The following is a 20624-nucleotide window of genomic DNA, read 5'->3' on the forward strand; positions in this document are numbered from 1 at the left end:
TTCTCCCTACCTCCTTGGATCCCCTTCCCTTTCCTGCATGCATTCATTTTGAAGCTCAACTCATTATACAGCTAAAGTGCTAGAGAAAACCTGTAAATGGCCAAGGTTGTGCTACACACTCTATGATGGGCACTAAAAACCAGCAATCAATAAGAGTGAGGTTAGGGGATAGTCTTAAATTATGCAGAGAAGCATTATTTATTGAACTTGTTATTCTGCAGATTTGCATTTCCCAATGTGTATTTTTTATATTAACAGGAGCGTATTAGTCCGTTTTCATGCTGCTGATAAAAACATACCCAAGACTGGGCAATTTAGAAAAGAAGCAAGTTTATCTGGACTTACAGTTCCACGTGGCTGGGGAAGCCTCACAATCATGGTGGAAGGCAAGGAGGAGCAAGTCACGTCTTACATGGATGGCAGCTGGCAAGGATAGAAAGCTCATGCAGGGGAACTCTTCTTTTTAAAACCATCAGATCTTGTGAGACTTATTCACTGTCATGAGAACAGCACAGGAAAGACTTGCCCCCATGATTCAATTACCTGCCACCAGGTCCCTCCCACAACAGGTGGGAATTCAAGATGAGATTTGGGTGGGAACAGAGCCAAACCATATAATTCCACCCCTGGCCCCTCCCAAATCTCATGTTCTTACACTTCAAAACAAATCATGCCTTCCCAACAGTCCCCCAAATTCTTAATTCATTTCAGCATTAACTCAAAAGTCCACAGTTCAAAGTCTCATCCAAGACAAGGCAAGTCCCTTCCACCTATGAGTCTGTAAAATCAAAAGTAGGTTAGTTACTTCCTAGATACAGTGGAGGTACAGGCAGTGGGAGAAGTTGGCCAAAACAAAGGGGCTACAGGCCCCATGCAAGTTTGAAATCCAGCAGGGTAGTCAAATCTTAAATTTCCGAAATGATCTCCCTTGACTCTATGTCTCACATCCAGGTCATGCTGATGCAAGGGGTGAGTTCCCATGGTTTTGAACAGCTCTGCCCCTGTGGTTTTGCAGGGTACAGCCTCCTTCCCAGCTGCTTTCAAGGACTGGTGTTGAGTCCGTGAAATTAAGTTTGGAGATAAACAAAATTAAACTTTGGTTTCTTGCAGGACTTCTCAGAGCCTTTAATATGCTCATGTGCAAAGTGAATCTCCAAGTGGACAATGTAGTATGCATTGATTCCCACATAAGCCCAAAGGGGAATTCTTTTTTATTTTCCGAGATCATGTTGTGGGACCATTATTTAGCAGGAAAACGATGAGAAAGACTTGGACAGGAATAGTGCCAATTAATAGATGTAGGAATCAATGATTGAGGATCATTATTGTGACTTAGGCAGGAGACAACATACCTCTGATTCCTTTGTAGGGCTGGAACTTGAGCCTTGTGTGGAACCTACAGCTTGGCCCAGATTGTACAATAGAACCGGATTGCTCCTAGAACTACAAAAGTAAAAGCTGATTCATGGATTTTTCTAATCAATCTCCCGGGGTGTAGAAACCCTAGTCCCTACTCTTTACCCTATTACAGGCCATGTAAAAAAAGTCTCAGTGGTAGATGCATGTGGGTCAGGGACTTGAGAAATTTGGAAAAATAATGACAAAACTAGGAAAGAGCCAGGGCAGAAACACAAAGATTATCCAAAGGTGAGAAGCTCCTAATAATGAGATCAACCTCTAATAACATTCACCTTCCTCAACCCTAACCTTAATCTAAAGATGTTAACTGGGCAGATGTGTACAGTTGAGTAGGTTGTGTACTATACAACTCCAGCGGTACATATACTTCAAGAATGTGGACTGTAGAATGGTAAGTATGACCTAAATAATGCTCTAGAGATTTTCTGCATACAACCTTCATGGTCATACACAGTGGCCCTGGACATAAACTCAGCAATTAAGTAAACTGAGAATGTACACTTAAAAATTATTATTTTGATCAAACTGTGAGTGGTTTTTACATCCAACAGAGTTCTTAAATGCGGGGACAAACAAATCAAACTGGCCAGCCAACCAGCTAAAAAGGTACAATAAATGAATTCGAAATCCTTGAAAGACATGATTTGGGTAATTATATTTTAAATTAAATCCCTATATTTCCTTTAAAATATTGCAGGAAGTTCTCTGTTTTCTACTTCTAGGATAATGTCACCCATTATTATTTTCTTCTATATAAACAAGAGAACCCACCAAAATTTGCCAGCTTGCCAACTCCCTGTCAAAACATGTTAATAGAGTACGAATCTTTGCTCCACTTTTAGGATTAGACTGTGAGTATTTGCCCCACTAAGAGGCCTAAATTTTACACAGAATCCACTTCAGCCACTAGGTTCTTTAGAGACCCAGGATTAAGTCTTTAACCTGATGTGCCTCAACTTCTCTACTTGTAAAGTGAAGGTAAAGAAAGTGACTTCCCAGATTGAGTGAGTATGAAGTGATAAATTACTGCAAAGTAGTGTTCAAAGGAGAGTGTGCAATTAATGCTTTATAATAATCTTTCCAATATTGAAGACATAAAGATAAATTAGTTAGCCCCTTTGTCTTCTTTGAGAACGATGATAAAACCCTTATTTGGGTGTCAGTGAGTCTAATTAAGGCAATTAATACTTATTAGTTTATACACTATGAAAAATGTGTACTCATTGCTCATTTGGTAAAATTTCTAGTTTTCTAGAAGTTTGATGAACTTTTTGTTTGGCTATTGTCAATATTAAAAATTTCTTTAAAAAAAGACACTTCTTTTTATTCTTAACTTTTTGAGGCAAGGTCTTGCTCTGTCACCCAGGCTGGAGTGCAGTGGCACGATCTCAGCTCATTGCAACCTCCGCCTCCTGGGTTCAAGCAATTCTCATGCCGCAGCCTCCCAAGTACCTGGGATTACAGGTGTGCATCACCATGCCTGTATAATTTTTGTGCTTTTAGTAGAGACGGGGTTTCACCGTATTGGCCAGGCTGGTCTCAAACTCCTGGCCTCAGGTGATCTGCCCGCCTTGGCCTCCCGAAGTGCTGGGATTACAGGCATGAACCACCACACCTGGCCGACATTGACTTTTAACCAAAAAAACCCAAAGTGTCCTCAGTATATTTAAATGTGAAATCTTAAGAACAGAGATTTTTATCTAAGTGTGGTCCAAAGTATTAGCTCAGTGATGTTACATAACTCAGAGTATGTATCTATAAAGCAAGGTTATAAATGCTTAATTATGTTAAAAATAACTTTAAGATTCAAATAGATTAAAAATGTCATCTGTGTTTCTTAGTCAGGGACCCAGCAAATTGAGAACTTTTAAAATTACTTTTAGAACATGACGGTTAGTGTGTGATGAAAGCTTATAAAGGAAGTCTTTGTCTTTGTGGCATAGCTTGTGGTTTTGAAAACGGAGAGCCTGATTTTACCAAAGTGTAGTATGTATGTGGATAGTTTTCTATTCATTGACAGTGAATTTTTCATATTGATATATACAAATTTTATAACTATACATAAACACAATTTAAATAATTCTATACAACTGTGAATTTTTTTTTTTTTTTTTGAGACAGAATCTCACACTGTTGCCCAGGCTGGAGTGCAGTGGTGCAATCGTGGCTTACTGCAACTTCTGCCTCCCAGGTTCAAGTGATTCTCATGCCTTAACCTCCCAAGTAGCTGGGGTTACAGGCATAAGTTTCACCACACTGGCCAGGCTGGTCTTAAACTTCTGGCCGCAAGTGATCCACCCGACTTGGCCTCCCAAAGTGCTCAGTTTTTAAATGTTATTTGCTGTGAGACCAAAGTCAGTATTGAAACTTCTAAGTGGAAGGGACTCAGTCCAGTTCCTGGTGTGGGAAGGATTTCTGGCTGCTGTGATTTAGTGACTTGGGTATATGGGATTTTTGTGTATGGAGGAGAGGGGTGGTGAAAGGGTAGCAGGGAGAGGAAGGCAGGGGTTGGGTGGGGTGGGGGAAGGGGTGAGGTACATAACATTTGATGCATGATCTGACACCCTATGAGAATCCTCATTGAAATTTTGAGGAGCCACAAACTTCCAGGGAGTTAAAATCTTTTCTGTCTTTTACAAAAGTAAGCCTTGTCTTGCTGTCTGCTTCCTCATCTTCAAATAAGAAGCTAGGGTGTAGATGAAAAGAAAGATTTCTTCTAGCCCTAGGATCCGTGATTGTAAGCTCACCATAATCGTCTCAGGATTGGACTGCTTTGCGAAATAAAATCATTCTATTTGTAAGTGATCAGGCTTGTTGGAGAGGTTGGCAATCCCTCGGGTTGGGGGTATAGAGCAGGAGTGTGTGGGCCTGAGCTTGAGAGAGACAAGGGTTGCAGGCAAAGCTGCAGCAAAAACTGGAGTAGAAAAAGCACAATTCTCATTTTGTTTTGCTGTGGAAAAGGGACCTGCTAACAGAGTTCAAGATTAGAATGACTCAGTGAATATTTAAGTATGGTTATTTCTTCCTTTTTCATTAAGCCTTCTAAATGCAGAGATCTATAAAGCTGTGGCTTGAGATTTTAGAGAAAGAATGCAGTGACATGAGACCAAAATGATGTGAGGTGATGACATCAGCATCAGAATGCTGTTGCTAAGGTGAGCCTGTTTTTCTCTCTAATCCAGCTGGAAGGCAAAATAATTGCCCATTTCTGGTAAAGAATATATCCATGACATGATCCCTTTTCTGTAGCAGATAAAACAAAGCCAGATGCCTTCTCTTTGCACAAATTATTTTAAAAATAAAGATTAAAATTTCATTATAAAACATAGCACATGTCCTTGGGAGAATAGGCAGAACATTTTACGTAAGTTTGAAATTTTAATTTATCAAGACTATATGCCGAGATCTAAATGGATATCGGAATGAGATAGTGTGATGAATCTACTTGGAAAGAGATAGCAGTATTTTGGATTTAGGGAAAGGGGAGATGGGGAACTATCTAAAGGTGTCAAAGAAAGATCTCCAAGCTTATGGTGGCTGATAGAGGGAAGAGAGTGAGGAAAGTCCTGGATTTGAAGAAAGACAGGCAGAAGCCACCGTGCTATGGCTCTTGATAATGGATGGTGCCCTTCGTACAAAGAGAACAGTATCAGTGGAATTCAGAAACAAGGGGTGGGACTCAGGCAAACTGCAGGCCAAAGTGGTTGCATGCAGAAGTCCCTCCCACATGAACGTTTTCCAGAATTGCTCCTGGGGTTTGAATATTCTGCTTGGAACACACTTCTCCAGAGATTTCTATTCATTTGGCAGTGGAAACACACTCCCTCACCCTGACATGTCTCTGTTCAGAGGGCGCTTTCTCCATGAGCCTGTCCTGGCCCCACGGTAGAAGCCACAGCTACCCCCTCCCAGCTCCACCTGATTGCCTGATCCCCTCTACCAGGCCCAAATTCTCCTTTTCCTTTTCCTTTTTTCTTTGCACTTAGCACCTTCTGATTTGCCATATAATTTTTCTATTACATTTAGAGCTAGTGAGGTGTCACAGTAGAGAACATGGCCTCTGAAGCCAGCCTGCCTGGGGCAAATGGGCTGCACCACCTGCCAGCTGTGCGACCCTGGAAAGGTTACTTAATCATTCAGGTGTTTTCCCATCTGTAAACCTGAGATAATAATAGTGTCATGGATTTCACACAATAGCATTGTGCTTGACTCAGTATAATCACTATGTACATATTTAATAAATAGATGTCTCTCCTTGTCGTCAACACTATGTGAGCTCCCCAGAAGTGCTTGTCATGAGTAGCATTTGACGGAGGAAAGAGATGAGTAACACATTTTCCAGAAATTGATGTTTTCGCTGAAACATGGAATTTAGACAGGGTTAAGCTTTGGAAGGGTAGTTATGCCCATAGGTCACTAGACAGCTACCAAGGGCCCTCTGCTGGTCAGAAAAACCCGGGCAAATCTTCTCTAAGATTTGCCTGAGGAGAAAGGCTGCTGTGAAGATCTGGTCCAGACAGGAGATCCTGGAGCCACAGGGACTTCCGGGATAACCATGGTTGTGAGAAACAAATAGAAAGTAGCATTGAGGTGTGCTAGATGCCTCAAGTTAGTAAAGCTAAGGACCTCAGTCAAGTAAGAACATATAGCATCAAATAAAAGAGGTTGAGTTGAATGAGGTTGAATAGAGGTGACAAAGAAAGATCTAGAAGCTATAGTTGTTGACAGAAGAGAGTGAGGGAAGTTCTGAATGTGAAGAAAGATAGGCAGAAGCAGAGATGGACACGGTCTAATGAACAGGAAAAAAAACCCATTTTACCTGGGCCAGAGTTTTCCAAAATATAACCCCCAAGAACACCATACTAGTTAGATTTCTTTTTTTAAGTAAAAGAGCCTCTGGTAAAATTAATTCTCAGACACAGTGAACTAGAAGACCCCGTCTTGGAAATTTGCAATGCACATTCCCAGAATCAAGGCTCTGAGAGGTCCTTCGGTAAAAACACACATTTAATGAGTGATTTCAATGGTTTCCAAACTTAGCCCTGGGTCCTTTTCTTCAGAAACATTTGAGATGAGTGCCCAGAGATCTCACTTTGGGGATCATGTGAAATAATGTGAGATTCTCGGGGTCCCATCTACATCTTGCTTATCTTTACATCATGAATGTTTCAATTGGGACCAACATGTAGCAAGTCATGTGATAAACCCTAATCAGATGAGTGAACAAGTGGATCTAGGTAGGGTGGTGATCCTAAAATAAACAGAAAGAGATGGAGAGGGGAATAGGAGCACTGACAAGTCTTTCCTTCAGGAACGGTATATTGTAGTAAATCAAAACCAGTTGCATTTAATTTTTAAAGTCAAGATTGTCATCACACTACAATAACACACATGCTATGCTTCATCTATTCCCCACATCCATTCCATACTCTCTGTTGGAGATGACAATGTCTTCATCAGGCAGCAGGCTGACATACTTCCACTGCTACAGAGACTCCTGCAATCTCACCACAGTCTTGTGCTGGAACCCACCCACTTCTGAACCGTTGAAGAACAAGTTACGTTATTCTCATTCCATTAAAGAAAAGGTTATTAAAGACCCTTTGATTCCATTAAAAACTCTTTGTAGGGATCTAAGCTGCTCATCAAGCATCAAAGAAATAGAAAATCCTGATTCTGCCATAGCACACACTATTTGGTGACACCAAAGTGATACTCTCAATTGGTAGTTTTGACTTTTCGACTCTTTCCTGGTTTTTTAAAACTTGGCTTTAATGACCCTTGGAAGCCCCTTAGAAATGCCACATTAGCTTTGATCCTTGGCCTTGTGTCTCAAACCCAATTTCCTACTCATCCTGTACCATATTTCAGTCCTGCTAAATTTTGTTTAACAAATATTTATTGTCAGTCCCATATGTTGGGTACTGGACAACCAATAATGAGTATCAAGTAGATTATAAATTTTGACAAAAGGCAGTAAATGCTCCAGAAACAAAAGGAAAAGTATAGCACATGAGTGTATGTCCTTCCATCCGATAGCCACTGGACCCATGTTCAGCCTGGCCCCTCAGTCAGAAGGTGGGCAGAAGGTTATAGATAGAAAAATCTTACTTTCAAGTATCCCAACAGGAGGGAGATCACAGCCCTCACCTGCAGCTTAGAGACCCACCTTTCAGGCTTGGACATTCTCTGTCAGAAACACCACTTTCATAGAAGGAGGTGGAGAAGGGGCTGAGAATACTCATCCTTTATTATAGGAGAAAGGGTGAATTCTAGTGAGCACAATGACAGATGCACAGTGATCCCTCAGCCAGCCCAGAAGAATAGCAGTCAGGAGCTGCAAAAGAAGTCTGTAATTTTATTGAAGACAGTGACAGGGGAAATGCTCATTGCTGCTTCCTCTTTGTGCTTATATTTACAATTCACCATTTGGAAAGGTGGATGATCCTGGCAAGTTCCCAGGCCCATCAACTGTGGGCAGATCACTCAGCCCCTGCCTCAGGGTGTTCTTTCTTTAGCCCAGAGAACATCTGCAATCCTGGAGAACCATAGGCTTCACCCCCATCTCCAACGCTTGGAGGATTTCACATGACCACAGCTTAAGGGCTGGGCATGTCCTGTAACCTTTGACCTGACCTCCTCTCTGCGACTTCAAATGCCCTTAGGCCTGGGACAGGAGGCATGATATGACCATCAAACCAGAAAAACAATGAGACAGTTAACATTGGCCAAACTATTGGGACTTTTGCCTTAGTGCCATGGTTCCCAAACCGTGCTCTCAGGCACCCTAGGAAACTGTAGTGAACTCACTGGGGTTCCATGGGCTGCTGTACATTTTCTAAGGAAATACAGCAATATTCATCATCTGTCAGACACTGTGCGACCTACTAGCTCAAGGTAGTTCATGATTTCAATAGAATCACACTTTGTTCCTTTTGATGGTAACATATATCTTTGCAAAGCTGGATTTTTAGTAGTTGTTAAGCTGATAAAACAAGTACCATGCAAGAAGCAATGTGGAACAGGAAATGAGAGTTGTGGTTGCAATCTGATTTCAAGCTTTGAGATAGGCATGCTACAATCCATTAAAAACTAATTCGAGTTAAGCATGTAAGAAAAATGTTTTTTTCAAATATTTTGCATTAACGTTTCATATAACTCCTTACTTATTAAAACATAAGCACTTACTAAGGTGTTTGGATATAGCTATTTAATAAATGGAAAAATTAGGTATTATTTTTGGCCTAGGGACACAGTGAAAAAAATTATGGAATACCAAGAGTGTCATGAAGCAAGGAAGTTTGGAAATCTCTACTTTAGTTATCACTTTTTTGGCATACAGAAATCACTCTCACTAGGATTCTAAGCCCTAAGGGTTATGATGATGTTGATAATGATAATAGTAGCAGTAAAAATAGTGGCTAACAGACATTGAGCACTGCTATGTACCATGTTCTGTGTAAGGGAGTCTCACACATGATTTTATTTACATGCTTTATGCAATTTGCTTCCTCCTATTTTCCTTAACCCAGAAAATGTTAGTCCTAATTTTCCCATCTTCTGCCTCTAGACCTACTGGAGAAAAATTAAAAACCAGTTGACATTTCTTGCGATAAATTCAATAAAAAACACTATAACTTTTTTTCTGAAAATTATAAAACCAATTTTCTATTCCCTGCTGCATTTTCAACCAACATGTTAAAAAAAAATACTAATCTCTTAGAAAGTATGTAAATTTTCTCCAGAATCCTAAATAGAAATCAATCAACCAAAATGAATTCAGCACCACTCCATGTTCGGCATTGTGGATGACGAAAAGTACTTTAATGCAAGGTCTGTACCCTCAGGGGGCTTATGATTTGGTTTATACATGAAATAACTAGAAAAAAAAGTAAAAAATAGCAGTACATACTAAAGGACAAAGAGGCGGGATAGGCTTGAAACATTATGTTGAGAGAGAAATAAGCCCTAAGATTGAATAATCACAGACCAGGCCCGTCAGCAACTTACCTTTCTGTCTCATCTCTCTCTTGCTATGAACAACTTTTTCTTCCTTTCTAGGGACCAGGCCATCTCTTCCAGTAAACCAAACACTTCTATCTGTCCTAAGACACCTATCCTTTTCTATTCAAAGGGAGACTCTGTTTCTCAGGAAATCACCATGATTTTAAACATCATCAAACATTAATTTTCTCCTTGACTATAAGCTTGCTAACTTTGGTATGCCCAGCAAAGGAGATTACTTCATAACTGCATTGTGCCTTTCAGCTTTTATGCATTGCTTCTTTTCCTTCTCCGGTCCAATTTTAAATTCATGCATGTGTGCTTGTGTGTGTGTGTGCATGCATGGATATATATTATTACATATGTAGTATATTTACACATACATAGAGTATAATATATAATACACATATAATGTATAATATGCATATTATATACATAATATAAAATGTATACATAATACATAATATATACGTAATACATATTATAGAATATAGAATATACATATAACATATAATATACACATAATATGTAATATATACATATATACACATATGTGTTGTATATAATATATGATATATACATATACAGTATGCATATAATATATAATACACATATTATATATAATAAATATACATTATACATAGTATATATGTCTCTATGGCTTCTCTACCAATTTTTTTACTTAAGCCCTGTAACTGTCTTTATCACCTTATTACCAGTGCCATTTCCAAGTTTATCCATTTAACCATTCAACAACTATTCAGAAAGTGTCTGCTATTATGCAATGCATGTTCTAGGCACTGGGGATAAACTGATGAATAGGAAAGACATGGTTCATTCCCTCATAGATTCTAGCGAGGTACATAAACAAGCAAGACATGTTTACTATGTACTGTGACAATTGTTATGATGAATAAAATGTCAAGGTGCTGTGAGAGTCATGGTGGTCAAAGAAGGCTTCCTGGAGGAGGTGATGTGTACATTGGGTGTTGCTGGATAGAAAGATGTTAGATGGGTGTGAAAGGAATAGAAGATTTTTCATGAAGAAGGAATCCAGGCTCTAAATTAGAAAAGACATGACACACCTGAGGGACTAAAGTTGGTTTAATAATACTGGATGTAAAGGTAGGAAGGAAGTGACTTCAAGAGGAGGGTGAAAGAAGATAGTTGGGAACTAGTTAGGGGACTTCTCTGGAAGATAATGAGGAGACATGGAGTGAGTTTATGCATGTAATGGCATTATAACATTTACATTTTTAAAAAGATGATTTTGGCTGAGGTGTGGTAAATGGAGTGAAAGGTGAGGGGCAAAATTGGAGGCAGAGAGGTAAGGAACAGGTAAAAGGTGGTGGGGGGTTTAATTAGGGGCCCAACAGTAAAGATGGAGAGGAGTGGATAGATTCCAGAGACAGGAATTCACAGGGTGTGGGACCATTTGGTTGTTGGTGATGATAAAGAGTTAGGCATCAAAGATGGTGGCTCCATTTACCAAAGTGGGAAACGTAAGAGAAATGATGCTTTCACTTATTGAAATGGGAAATGATCAAATAAAAAATGATTTTAGTTTGGGACAAGGTAAAAATGAGTCATCTCTGGTACATTTAGGTGAAGAATTGGGCCGGCTGGGCACAGTGGCTCACTCCTGTAATCCCAGCACTTTGGGAGGCCGAGGAGGTCGGATCATGAGGTCAGGAGATTGAGACCATCCTGGATAGCACGGTGAAATTCCATTTCTACTAAAAATATAAAAAATTAGCTGGGCGTGGTGGCGGGTGCTTGTAGTCCCAGCTACTTGGGAGACTGAAGCAGGAGAATGGCGTGAACCCGGGAGGCGGAGTTTGCAGTGAGCCAAGATCGCGCCACTACATTCCAGCCTGGGCGACAGAGCGAGACTCTGTCTCAAAAAAAAAAAAAAAAAAAAAAAAAAACACACACAAAACTGGGCCTAGAGGTCAAAAGAAAAGGATGGAGTGATAGATCTCGAATTTATCAAACTGTACAAGACAACTGACAATTTCTATTGGGCAAATTCGAAGGTACTGTTTTGTATTTTCATTCCTCTGGCCACCTTCTTTACTTGAATATAGTTGATGTCTTCTTGCTACTTGTTCTCTAGTTTCTCAAACATTCTGCTTTCTAGTTAGCATGTCATGACCTCAGGAAAAATTAAGCTTCTATCCAGAGTTTCCAGGAACTTATGTAGATATAGAAAAATAAGGAAAGAAGACGGAGGAGGAGGAAAAGGAGAAAGAAGAGGAAGAAGAGAAAAAAGAAAAAAGATTAAGTCCAGCTTGGATCTGTAGGACATTGTACCCATCAATTAATTCATTTAACATACATGTGTTACGGAGCGCCTCCACCATGTGCCACGAACATACTAGATTAGATGTTGGAGAGACAATTGTGACTTCTGAGGCCAACAGTCTGGCTCAGAAGGTAGACCTTAAGTAAATAAATAATAATAACCAAATTAATGTATAACCATCCCCTGTAATAAGTGCTATGAAGCAAACAACATCTATAAACATTTTGGTGCTCAAAGAATAGTCCGTGGACAAGAGCCATCAGTGTCACCTGGGAGCTTGTTAGAAAAGCAGAATTTCAGTGTCCACCCAAGAACTATGGAGATGGGATCTGCATTTTAACAAGACCCCTGGGAGATTTGCATGCACATTAACATTTGAGATGCACTGCTCTGGAGTTCACAGGGCTATGAGAGAAAACAAGAAGTAGATCTGAACTCATCCTGTGGGTCAGGGAAGGGTTCCCTGAACAGACGGCCTCTGGCTAAGCTAGAGAAGCAGGCAGGGGCTACATGGCACAGAGCCTCATGGGCCATGTTGAGGGCTTTTATCTTTTTCCTAAAAGCAATCTAAAGAGAGTTAAAGGTTGTCTTAGTCAACTCAGGCTGCCATAGACTGGGTGGCTTATACAACAGAAGTTTGTTTTCTCATAGTTCTGGAGGCTGAAAGTCCAATGTCAGAGTGCCAGCATGGTCAGGTTCTGGTGAGGTCTCTGTTCCTGGCTTGCAGAGAGCTGCTTTCTTGCTGTGTCTTCACATGGTAAAGGGAGAGAGAAACAGGCCTCTTTCTGGTGTCTCAGAAGAACACAAATCCCATCGTGAAGACTCCACCCTCACGACCTCATCTAAATTGCCTCCCAAAAGTCCCATCTCCAAATACCTTCCTGTTGAGGGCTAGGACTTCCACATATAAATGTTAGGGGGACACAATTCAGTCCACAGCAAAGGTTTTACACAAAAGAGTGTGGAAAAATTAGACTTTTGTTTTTTAATTCCTGTTCTGACTGAAGTGTGAAAAAAGGTTTGAAGGGGTCAAGAATATATTCAGGAGACCAGTTAAGGGGCTATTTAAATCATCATGATAAAAGACACCGATAGCTTGGACAAAGCCACTGGTAGAGATGAAGCAAAGTGAAACATTTCTAAATATTTAGGTGTTAAACCCGAAAGACTTTGATAATGGATTTCAAATGGTGGTTGAAGAAGGAGGGTTAAGAATGACTGCCAGGTTTTTAGCTCATGCAGTTGGATGAATATGATATCAATTCTTGAGATAGGAATCATGAAGTCAGCAAGTTTGTGCACGGCATTTTGCTAACTGCAATGAACAATGCATTTAGAAATACCAGTAAGAATGGCTATCATTAGTGAGCATTTATTATGTGCCAGTCACTGCATAGACATTTTGTGTGCATTATCTTAATTAATATACGACACAAGCCTTGATTTCTGAGATGGAAAAATCAACTCAGGCAAGCTAACTGCAGAAGACTGCATTGTTAAGGGTTTCAAAGCGTCTGGTACAATAAACAATACAGAATGCTTTCACAGGAGAACATCAGAGAGGGTAATGTGGCCACAGAAGACAAGACAGAATAAAGGGAAAGGTGAGCTGAGGTCTAAAGATTGAGTAAGGCAGAAATAAGCATGACTCCATCAGGAAGTTCACTTGGGAAAACAGTGGAGAAAAAGTTGAGTTGAAAGGGAGAGCCCAGATTATGAAGGCCCTTGAAAGTCTATAATTCAGATTTTATAGAGAGAAAGGTTTGAATGTGAAAGGAACATGACTTTACATGATTTTAAAAAACCCGTCTGGCAACAAGGGAGCTTGAAGATGAGGAGGCCTGAGTTCCAGAGGCTGTCTTGTTAGCATTTGTGTTTTCCAGGTAATAGGTCAGAGTTCTGGCCTACCTGGGAGGGAAAATCAACAAGGCTTAGTTTCATTGGTTGAGAATGGGGGAATGTGTCAAAGATAACTAAAGTTTCAGGAATGGGATTCATGGAATGATAGTTTCAAAGACAGAATCAGAGGGAGATGAGGAAGAGCAGAATCACAAATCTGTTTAAGTATATTAATAATTAAAAGTAGTTTGTATCTGTTTGACCACATAACTAATTTAAATTTCTAGAAGTATTACAGTAGATGAAAGCCTGCAAGTTAGGATATGTGATAGAATTACATGGGGAAGACAAAGAATGTAAGTATAAAAACTGAGGGGAATAAAGCATGGTAGTTATTGAAGAAAGTAGCCTAGAAATTACATGAAATATTATGTTTTTAAGATGCAATGGCAAAATAAAAAGAAAGCATTCCATTGCATTCTGTTGCTTCATTAGAGATGCGCTGAACAGTTGCTTATAAAAATCGTGCATTGGGTTCAACCTTTCAGATGAATAGGGGCTTTGTTCTGTCTTGGTCTCGTCATGTAATCATCATACTTTTTTTTTCTCAAAATGTGGTATTTAGGGGAGGAAAATGTATGCTTGTTGTGTTTGCTAAATGCCATATGTTTTTGAGTTTTTGTTTTCAAGGCATACAGAAATGCTGTAGACTGGGAAATAAAGAAATAAATAAATAAATAAATAATAACCCTTCCTAAACTTTCTCTTCTTCTGCTTTATCTCAGGAAACTCCAGCACCTCCTAGAACATCTTTTGTGGAATGGCACCTCATGGGGGCCCTTGGATCATGTACCCCTTGTATTCAACAGTAAACATCTTCCTATAATCATTGCTTCATTAACGATAATGTGAGCCAATGCACAGTATTTATCAAATGGCATCTAAGATGGTTAAGGCACACCTAATCCTCTCGTGGGTGCCTGCCAAGAGTAGAAAAGGGTAGTGTATAGATATCAATTTTATTGTCCAGCATTCCCTAATCGAAGTCCCAAGTGGTCTGAAAACTTAGACGAAAGATAAATGGGCCGCAGTAATTAACCACTGCAATAACAGATGTTATACAGGAAACCTGTGTGTGCCAGAGCTATAAGCATGTTTTGATTTTGAATACGCACTTGGGCTAGCACATTCTTCCTCAATAATGGAAATATGTAAATGTTTTGTAAGGTATTAACTGCCATGGCAGACGTTGAATTATTTTTCCTTTAAAAAACATATACATATGCTTTGTCAGATAGTCCAAGGACTTCAGTTTCATGTACAACCTGGATTTCTTTGGAATCTGCGGAGTTTCACATTTTCCCAAGTGTTCACGGTGCAGCTCCTGGCTTCGAGCTGGCTGTCTTCAAGGGTGTTTTCTTGAGCTACCCCTCTCTCTGCTCTGCCAATTATGTGCCACTTTGTCTTGGTGCTATGATTGCTTTCTTCTGAGAGGGAAATTCCTCTTTCATCAGTATGGATGCACTGTTTTTACACACTGCAAGTGCTGTGTTACTGTGTCAGTCATCCTATTAGGGCCAGTTTCAGACGAGTAGGGCTGACGAGCTGGCTGGGGATTGGCTGGCCCCGGCTGGGAGGGATTTGTCGGAAGGAAGGGCTGCAGCTTACAGCAACAGAGTTTAGACTGTCTTTGCTTCATCATCTGAAGGTAAAATTTTCCAGATACGGCAGACGGCTTTCAGAGTACAATAAACAGGGAATGAGAACTATTTACATGGAAGTTTCTTCCTCATGATGCGGTGGAGAAGCCTCGGCCACTTGGTTCTGCCAGATGTTCCTGGGGTTACTGTAAATGGGAAGGACAGGCAGAGCTAAACAAGGTAGGAGAATCGCCCCCCTTTTTTGAATGTTTAAAGAGTTTGCTGCAGTATGCTGCATTCCATGTGTGCTGCTTACGGGAGCCAGGGAAACTGGATTCCACTAATTCAATTGTAATACTTGCGGGGGACCCTGGAGTTTTACGTAACATTTTGATTTGAGAAAAAGAAATGGCAAAGCTTGAATCTATGCCGCCTGTTTGGGGTGAGGCAAGAAATCGAGTTTTTATGCAAAGAATCGATTCATTTATTATATTATTTTTTAAAAACCATTTGAATTCTTTGGAGCAATCTTATTTTCTTGCTATGAAAAATTGTTATATTGCCATAGCTAGTTCCCAAATAGATAAAGTTTACATGGATCATATTATTTGAAAACAGACTTGCAATTAAGGATTAAAAAAAAATTCATGGTAAATAATCATCGGTTGAATGTTTGGCCAAACGTATGTGTCTATTTATTAAAAATTAGGGACCTACCTAGCTCTACAATGCTACAGCTTTAATTGAGTTTCAAAAGCACATTTTAAACAACCTAGCAAGAGGTAGCTTTCTGGCAAGTTTTCGATACTGTAGTTCAATGTTTACATTTCTTTTCCTGGCATGTCTGAGCCTTTGTTTCCAGCTTAAAAGTGGAACCATTATATTCAAAAGTAAAGCTGGGTTAATAATGCTTACTGCAATTATCTGATCTTTATGCATTTTTAATGAGAACACACAGCCAGCAGAATAATTTAATGAGGGCAGGCTAGCTTTTAAAGCTGTGTTTTCACTATGCCGAACCATATCAACTTTCTCGCTGAGAAGCAGCAGTGAGAAATGATGGAGAAGATTTATTTTTAACACACTTGGCCCAGGAGAAGGAAAGGATATATTTGCTAAAGAATTATTTCTGCCCTTTTCCGTTTTAAATTTCTGCCAGGCATGAGGAAACTGTGCTTTTTTGTTAGGCCTCGGAAGCATGTGTTTACAATAAATGTGTAACATTTTTAGAATAGTTAGCAAGCACTGAAGCGAAGAAAAAAATCTGACTTGCCTAACCACCACCACCTTGAATGTTCTACAAGAAACATTACTGTCCCTTTAAAAGACAAAGGTTAAGTGGAAAGCTATTTGTTAATTGGGTAATGTGTGTGTTTTGGGGACAATAAGGTTTTTAAAAAAGGCAGGGGGAACATTCTTACAATCTTTAAATAAGAGGAAGTTTCTTCAGCTATCCTACTTGTTTTGCAAGGAGCAGTAGAACTACTCATTTAAATAAGGGCAATGCCACGTAGATTCTTCTAGACCCACTGTTTTTACTTTCAAGGAGAAGTGCAGGACACTAGCCCAGAACTTCTGACGTCATCCCCCAACTATTTCTGCTGTGTGTTCCTTTATTCGAGCTTGTGGAGAGGAATATTTCTTTATGTCCTGGCCAGGAACATTCTAACTCCCCACTGGCAGGACTTAAGTTATGCCTTTATATTTTCGCCTGTCTTTTGTAAATCGTAAACCTGTCCCCTCATAAATAGGGCATCTTCTTGTACCTGCCACATGTCGGGCCGGTCAGCACAGGTTTTCTGCAGGGCTTCTGGCTGGGCTGGCAAAAAGCAGCAGGGAGCAGGGCAAAGCTTTTTTTCTGGCCTGACTCCCCCTTGGTGCAGCCCAGCGCTGCCACCTGGGTGGATGGTCCCTGGGGCCCTATTCCCAGTTGCTCCAGAGCCACTATTTAGGATCCAGGTTGTGCCACCAAGTTCAAGGCTGGTTGTGATGGTGAGAACAGCTGCTTTCATAGAAAAATCATCATGTCCTAGCACAGATGGCCCCAAGCAGGGGAAGTACAATACTGCAGGCTGCAAATCCATGTCACAGGTGGCAACCTTGGTCACAGAGATCGGGGGAAGGGTAATGTTTACAAAGGAACCTTTTAAAAAAGATTTTGACTGGAGCACATTGGAGTTCTGGGGAGTTCCCAAAGCTAATTTGTGTCTCCTCTCTGACTACTCACGTAGTTTTGAGCAAGTGCCTACCTTGATTTTTCTATCTTTTAATAGAATTGAATCATACTTGCTACACTTTCCCTCATCATTTAGCATTTTGAGACCTTGACCTTTTACCAAAAAAAAAAAAAGTTGTTTGTCTCTTGGCACATTGAGCTATTTAAAGTACAAAGGGATAAAACCTCGGTATTAAGAAACTGTTGGCAAACGCCTTAGAGTATTAAGATACATAGTCATATACACAAAACCCTTCACTCTACTTTGTGCTCATGTAAATTTTTTAGGGATACTTATTCTTAGTTCAACAAATGAAATTTCCAAGGAAATCAAAGCGTTGTTGTTTGCATTTTTTCCATCGATCTAGTCTAATATACTAGAAGCTCTGCAAAGCACACTATTCTGGCCACAGGCCTTGTAGTGCCCAAAACATTTAATGCTGTTTTTCCTTTGACTTTTGTGTTAAATTTGTGAAAGTGGAGTAAATAAGAGAAAAAACAAGAGGGAAGGAGAAAAATATGCTTGTGAAATATACTGGTTAGGTAGCTTTACTGGTTAACAGCCTGCCTTCTCTCTGCTAGTTGTTTCAATTTGCTGTTGCTATGGTGAAAACAAATCAATATCACATGGCTACCAGCCAGTCCCGCGCTCAGGGAGCGCCATAGAAATTCAAGATCAGGTACTCAAGATTCCAAGCAAGAATTGGGAAAAGAGGATTTAGATGCTGAGCTTAAGAGAATTCCTTATAGTAGAATAAGTAGGTTCAATCTCGCATGCATTTTCTCTTCCTTTTTTCCTGTACTTTCCTACCGATAACAAGAAAAAGATGAAAAGGAAGGTATACTGATTTGTTTACATTTCCAAAATGACAAAACAGATTATCAACATAGAAATAGGTTGGCAACATTGCAAGGGGTGAAGGATTCTGATTCGGGAAAAGGTGGATAACTACAAGACGTGTTGGTTGTTGAAAACATAGTTTTGGGGGCCTTTACCATCTTCAGGTACAGCTACATGTCAGAGCTGGCTGGGTTGTGCCAAGCAGAGAAACCTGGCGACTCTAGGGGACAGGTGGGCAGTGGAGATAAAGGGGGTTATAAAAAGGTCGGGAGGTGTGGGCATAAAAATCAACAAGCAAGAAAGCCCAGAGAGAGCTGCAGGTCAAGAGTCAGGCCAGGCAAGCACAGAACCCTGGGGCATGGCAGAACAGGAGAGGACAGTTCGCCCTGTTCACGAAATCTGCTCAAGACCCAAGCTAAAGGCCTAGCAAAGAAAGGCAGGAAATAGCTGCAAAGAGAAGTAAAGGTGTCATGGGCCCAGGCATCCTTCCCGGAAGGGTTGACTCAACTGGATGAGCATGGATGTCCACTGCTGGGGAGAGCAAAGAGCTTGATATTTTAATGCTTTGGTTTCTCTCAGAAGAATGAGGCAGGAAGACTTAACTGGGCTTTGTAAATTAGTTAACATACTATTTTTTTTTCTCCAGTTTTATACTCTTCTCAGTTTTTTTTTTCTTTTTAAAAATCTGCACAAACTATTTGTTGCAGCCGTGATAATATTCGTAGTAAAGAGCCAAAGGTGCTGCGTGGCTGGGTCTGCATCAGGCCTGGGCCTCCGACTGCACGGCTCCAACTACACAGTTGTTTATGGAGACCAGTCCCGGCCTCCTCTGCTGAGAGTAAAAACAGGTGTGAAAGGTAAGGCCTAAGGGTTTCTTTTGTAAACCTGAGCTCTGAGGCTGATGGACGAGTTTTGGGCTGGCCTGCCCTCCTCAATACAGCAGAAACGCTTGGTAATAAAAGTGGACTCAATAATTTACCTTAGTGTTTTGACAAAGAATGCATTGTCTGAATTATCCTAGGGTAGTATATTCCATCAATCAGTCAACAAGTGTTTATTAAACACCTCTGGGCTTCCCTGGCTTTTGCTATTTGGTGAGAAACCCAACTCAGTAACCTAATACCTGCCTTTGTGTGTGTGTACAAAAATAAATGATGCAAAATTGTAAGTTTCAAAGACTTGAATAACTTTATTGGCTAATATTAATTTAGCATTGTTAACCATCAGATTAATTTTAGGCTTGGGGCAGTTTTAGTGATTGGGGGAGAATAAGAAATGGAGTTTTGAGTTTTAGATATCTGTATGTATGTACTTTCTTGACCTCTGTTATATTTCTCCAGATAAGTACTGTTTAAATAACATATAAAGATGTCAGATGAGCAATAGATAGATAAGAATGGTGAAAAAAAAAATTCAAAATATGAAGCTACTGAGAGCAATTTCTGAGTCTCAGCACACAGAGTTTTGGCCGCAAAGTGCCTGGGGAAAATGGACATATCATCTAAAAAGCTGTAAATACCAGCCAACAACAGGAAGTCTTAGACTCCTGTCCCACACTTCTGAGCTGCAGGGTGTGGGGGAAGCCCCATGCCTTTACCTCAGTGTCTCTATCTCTAGCAAGGAAACCTGTTTCCTGACTCTGCAGAATTTCGCTTTCCCCCTTTTTCCTTAAAAGCAGAGTTACAAAAAACAAAACAAAACAAAAAAAACAAAAAAAACAAAAAAAAACAAAAAACCTATTTCCTTTTGAAACACTAAGTTTTGGGTTTATTTGTTGGTTTTACCCTAACATCACAGTTAGTGTGTATTCTCTGGGCACAGACAAGCTGCGAGGTTCAGGGACGCAGCCTGGGGGAGAGCTGAGAGAGGAGGCTGAGGATGTAGCCATGTTTATAGAACTCTTTTCAGGCATGGGTCTTGGCAGACAGATGGGCAGGTCCAAGGTTTATGGGCATTGACTGCAAGCTGGTTGCTGTAGAAGAGCTCCAGGGTGGTACATGACCTCAGAGGAAAAAGGGAGGAGTCAAGAACACTGAAAATGCTGCGGCCGTTTGCAATCCACAATAGCAAGGAAACAAGATATTTACAAATGAGATAAGGATGGTTAAGCACTCAAATGTCTTCAGAAGGAGAATTAACATATGTGTAGTTTCTTACACTTTACAAAGGGCATTCACAGGCATTATCTTAATTAGCAGTTCAAATAGAAAGTTAAAAAGTGGGAATCTAAACTTAGGGCACTCTGGCAAGGATGTGCTGGGTAAAGCTGCTGGAGGAGATGCATTATAAACTGGATTTTTAAAACTTGGAGTTATTGATTTTTTTCCAGCAGCTAATTGACTTGAATTTTGAAGGACAGGA

The 20624-nt window shown here is 40.2% G+C and overlaps 1 protein-coding gene across 18 annotated transcripts in view; it reads left to right on the forward strand.

Moving 5' to 3' along the window:
• Positions 1 to 20624, forward strand: part of MBNL2 (muscleblind like splicing regulator 2) — a 254254-nt gene that overhangs the window by 65350 nt on the left and 168280 nt on the right. For 3 of the 18 annotated variants that reach the window (XM_001141125.7, XM_001141054.7, XM_009427145.5), the window contains exon 1: positions 15196 to 15447. The exons of 9 other annotated variants lie outside the window; for them this stretch is intronic. The gene's annotated coding sequence lies outside the window, so the exon portion shown is untranslated. Of the gene's footprint in view, positions 1 to 14959; positions 15448 to 20624 lie in introns of those variants that run through there. 6 more of the 18 variants (XM_009427142.4, XM_009427140.4, XM_009427144.5 and 3 more) reach the window with 4 other exon arrangements.

This window comes from Pan troglodytes, chromosome 14 (assembly GCF_028858775.2).
Source record: "Pan troglodytes isolate AG18354 chromosome 14, NHGRI_mPanTro3-v2.0_pri, whole genome shotgun sequence".
NCBI classification, from domain to species: Eukaryota; Metazoa; Chordata; class Mammalia; order Primates; family Hominidae; genus Pan; species Pan troglodytes.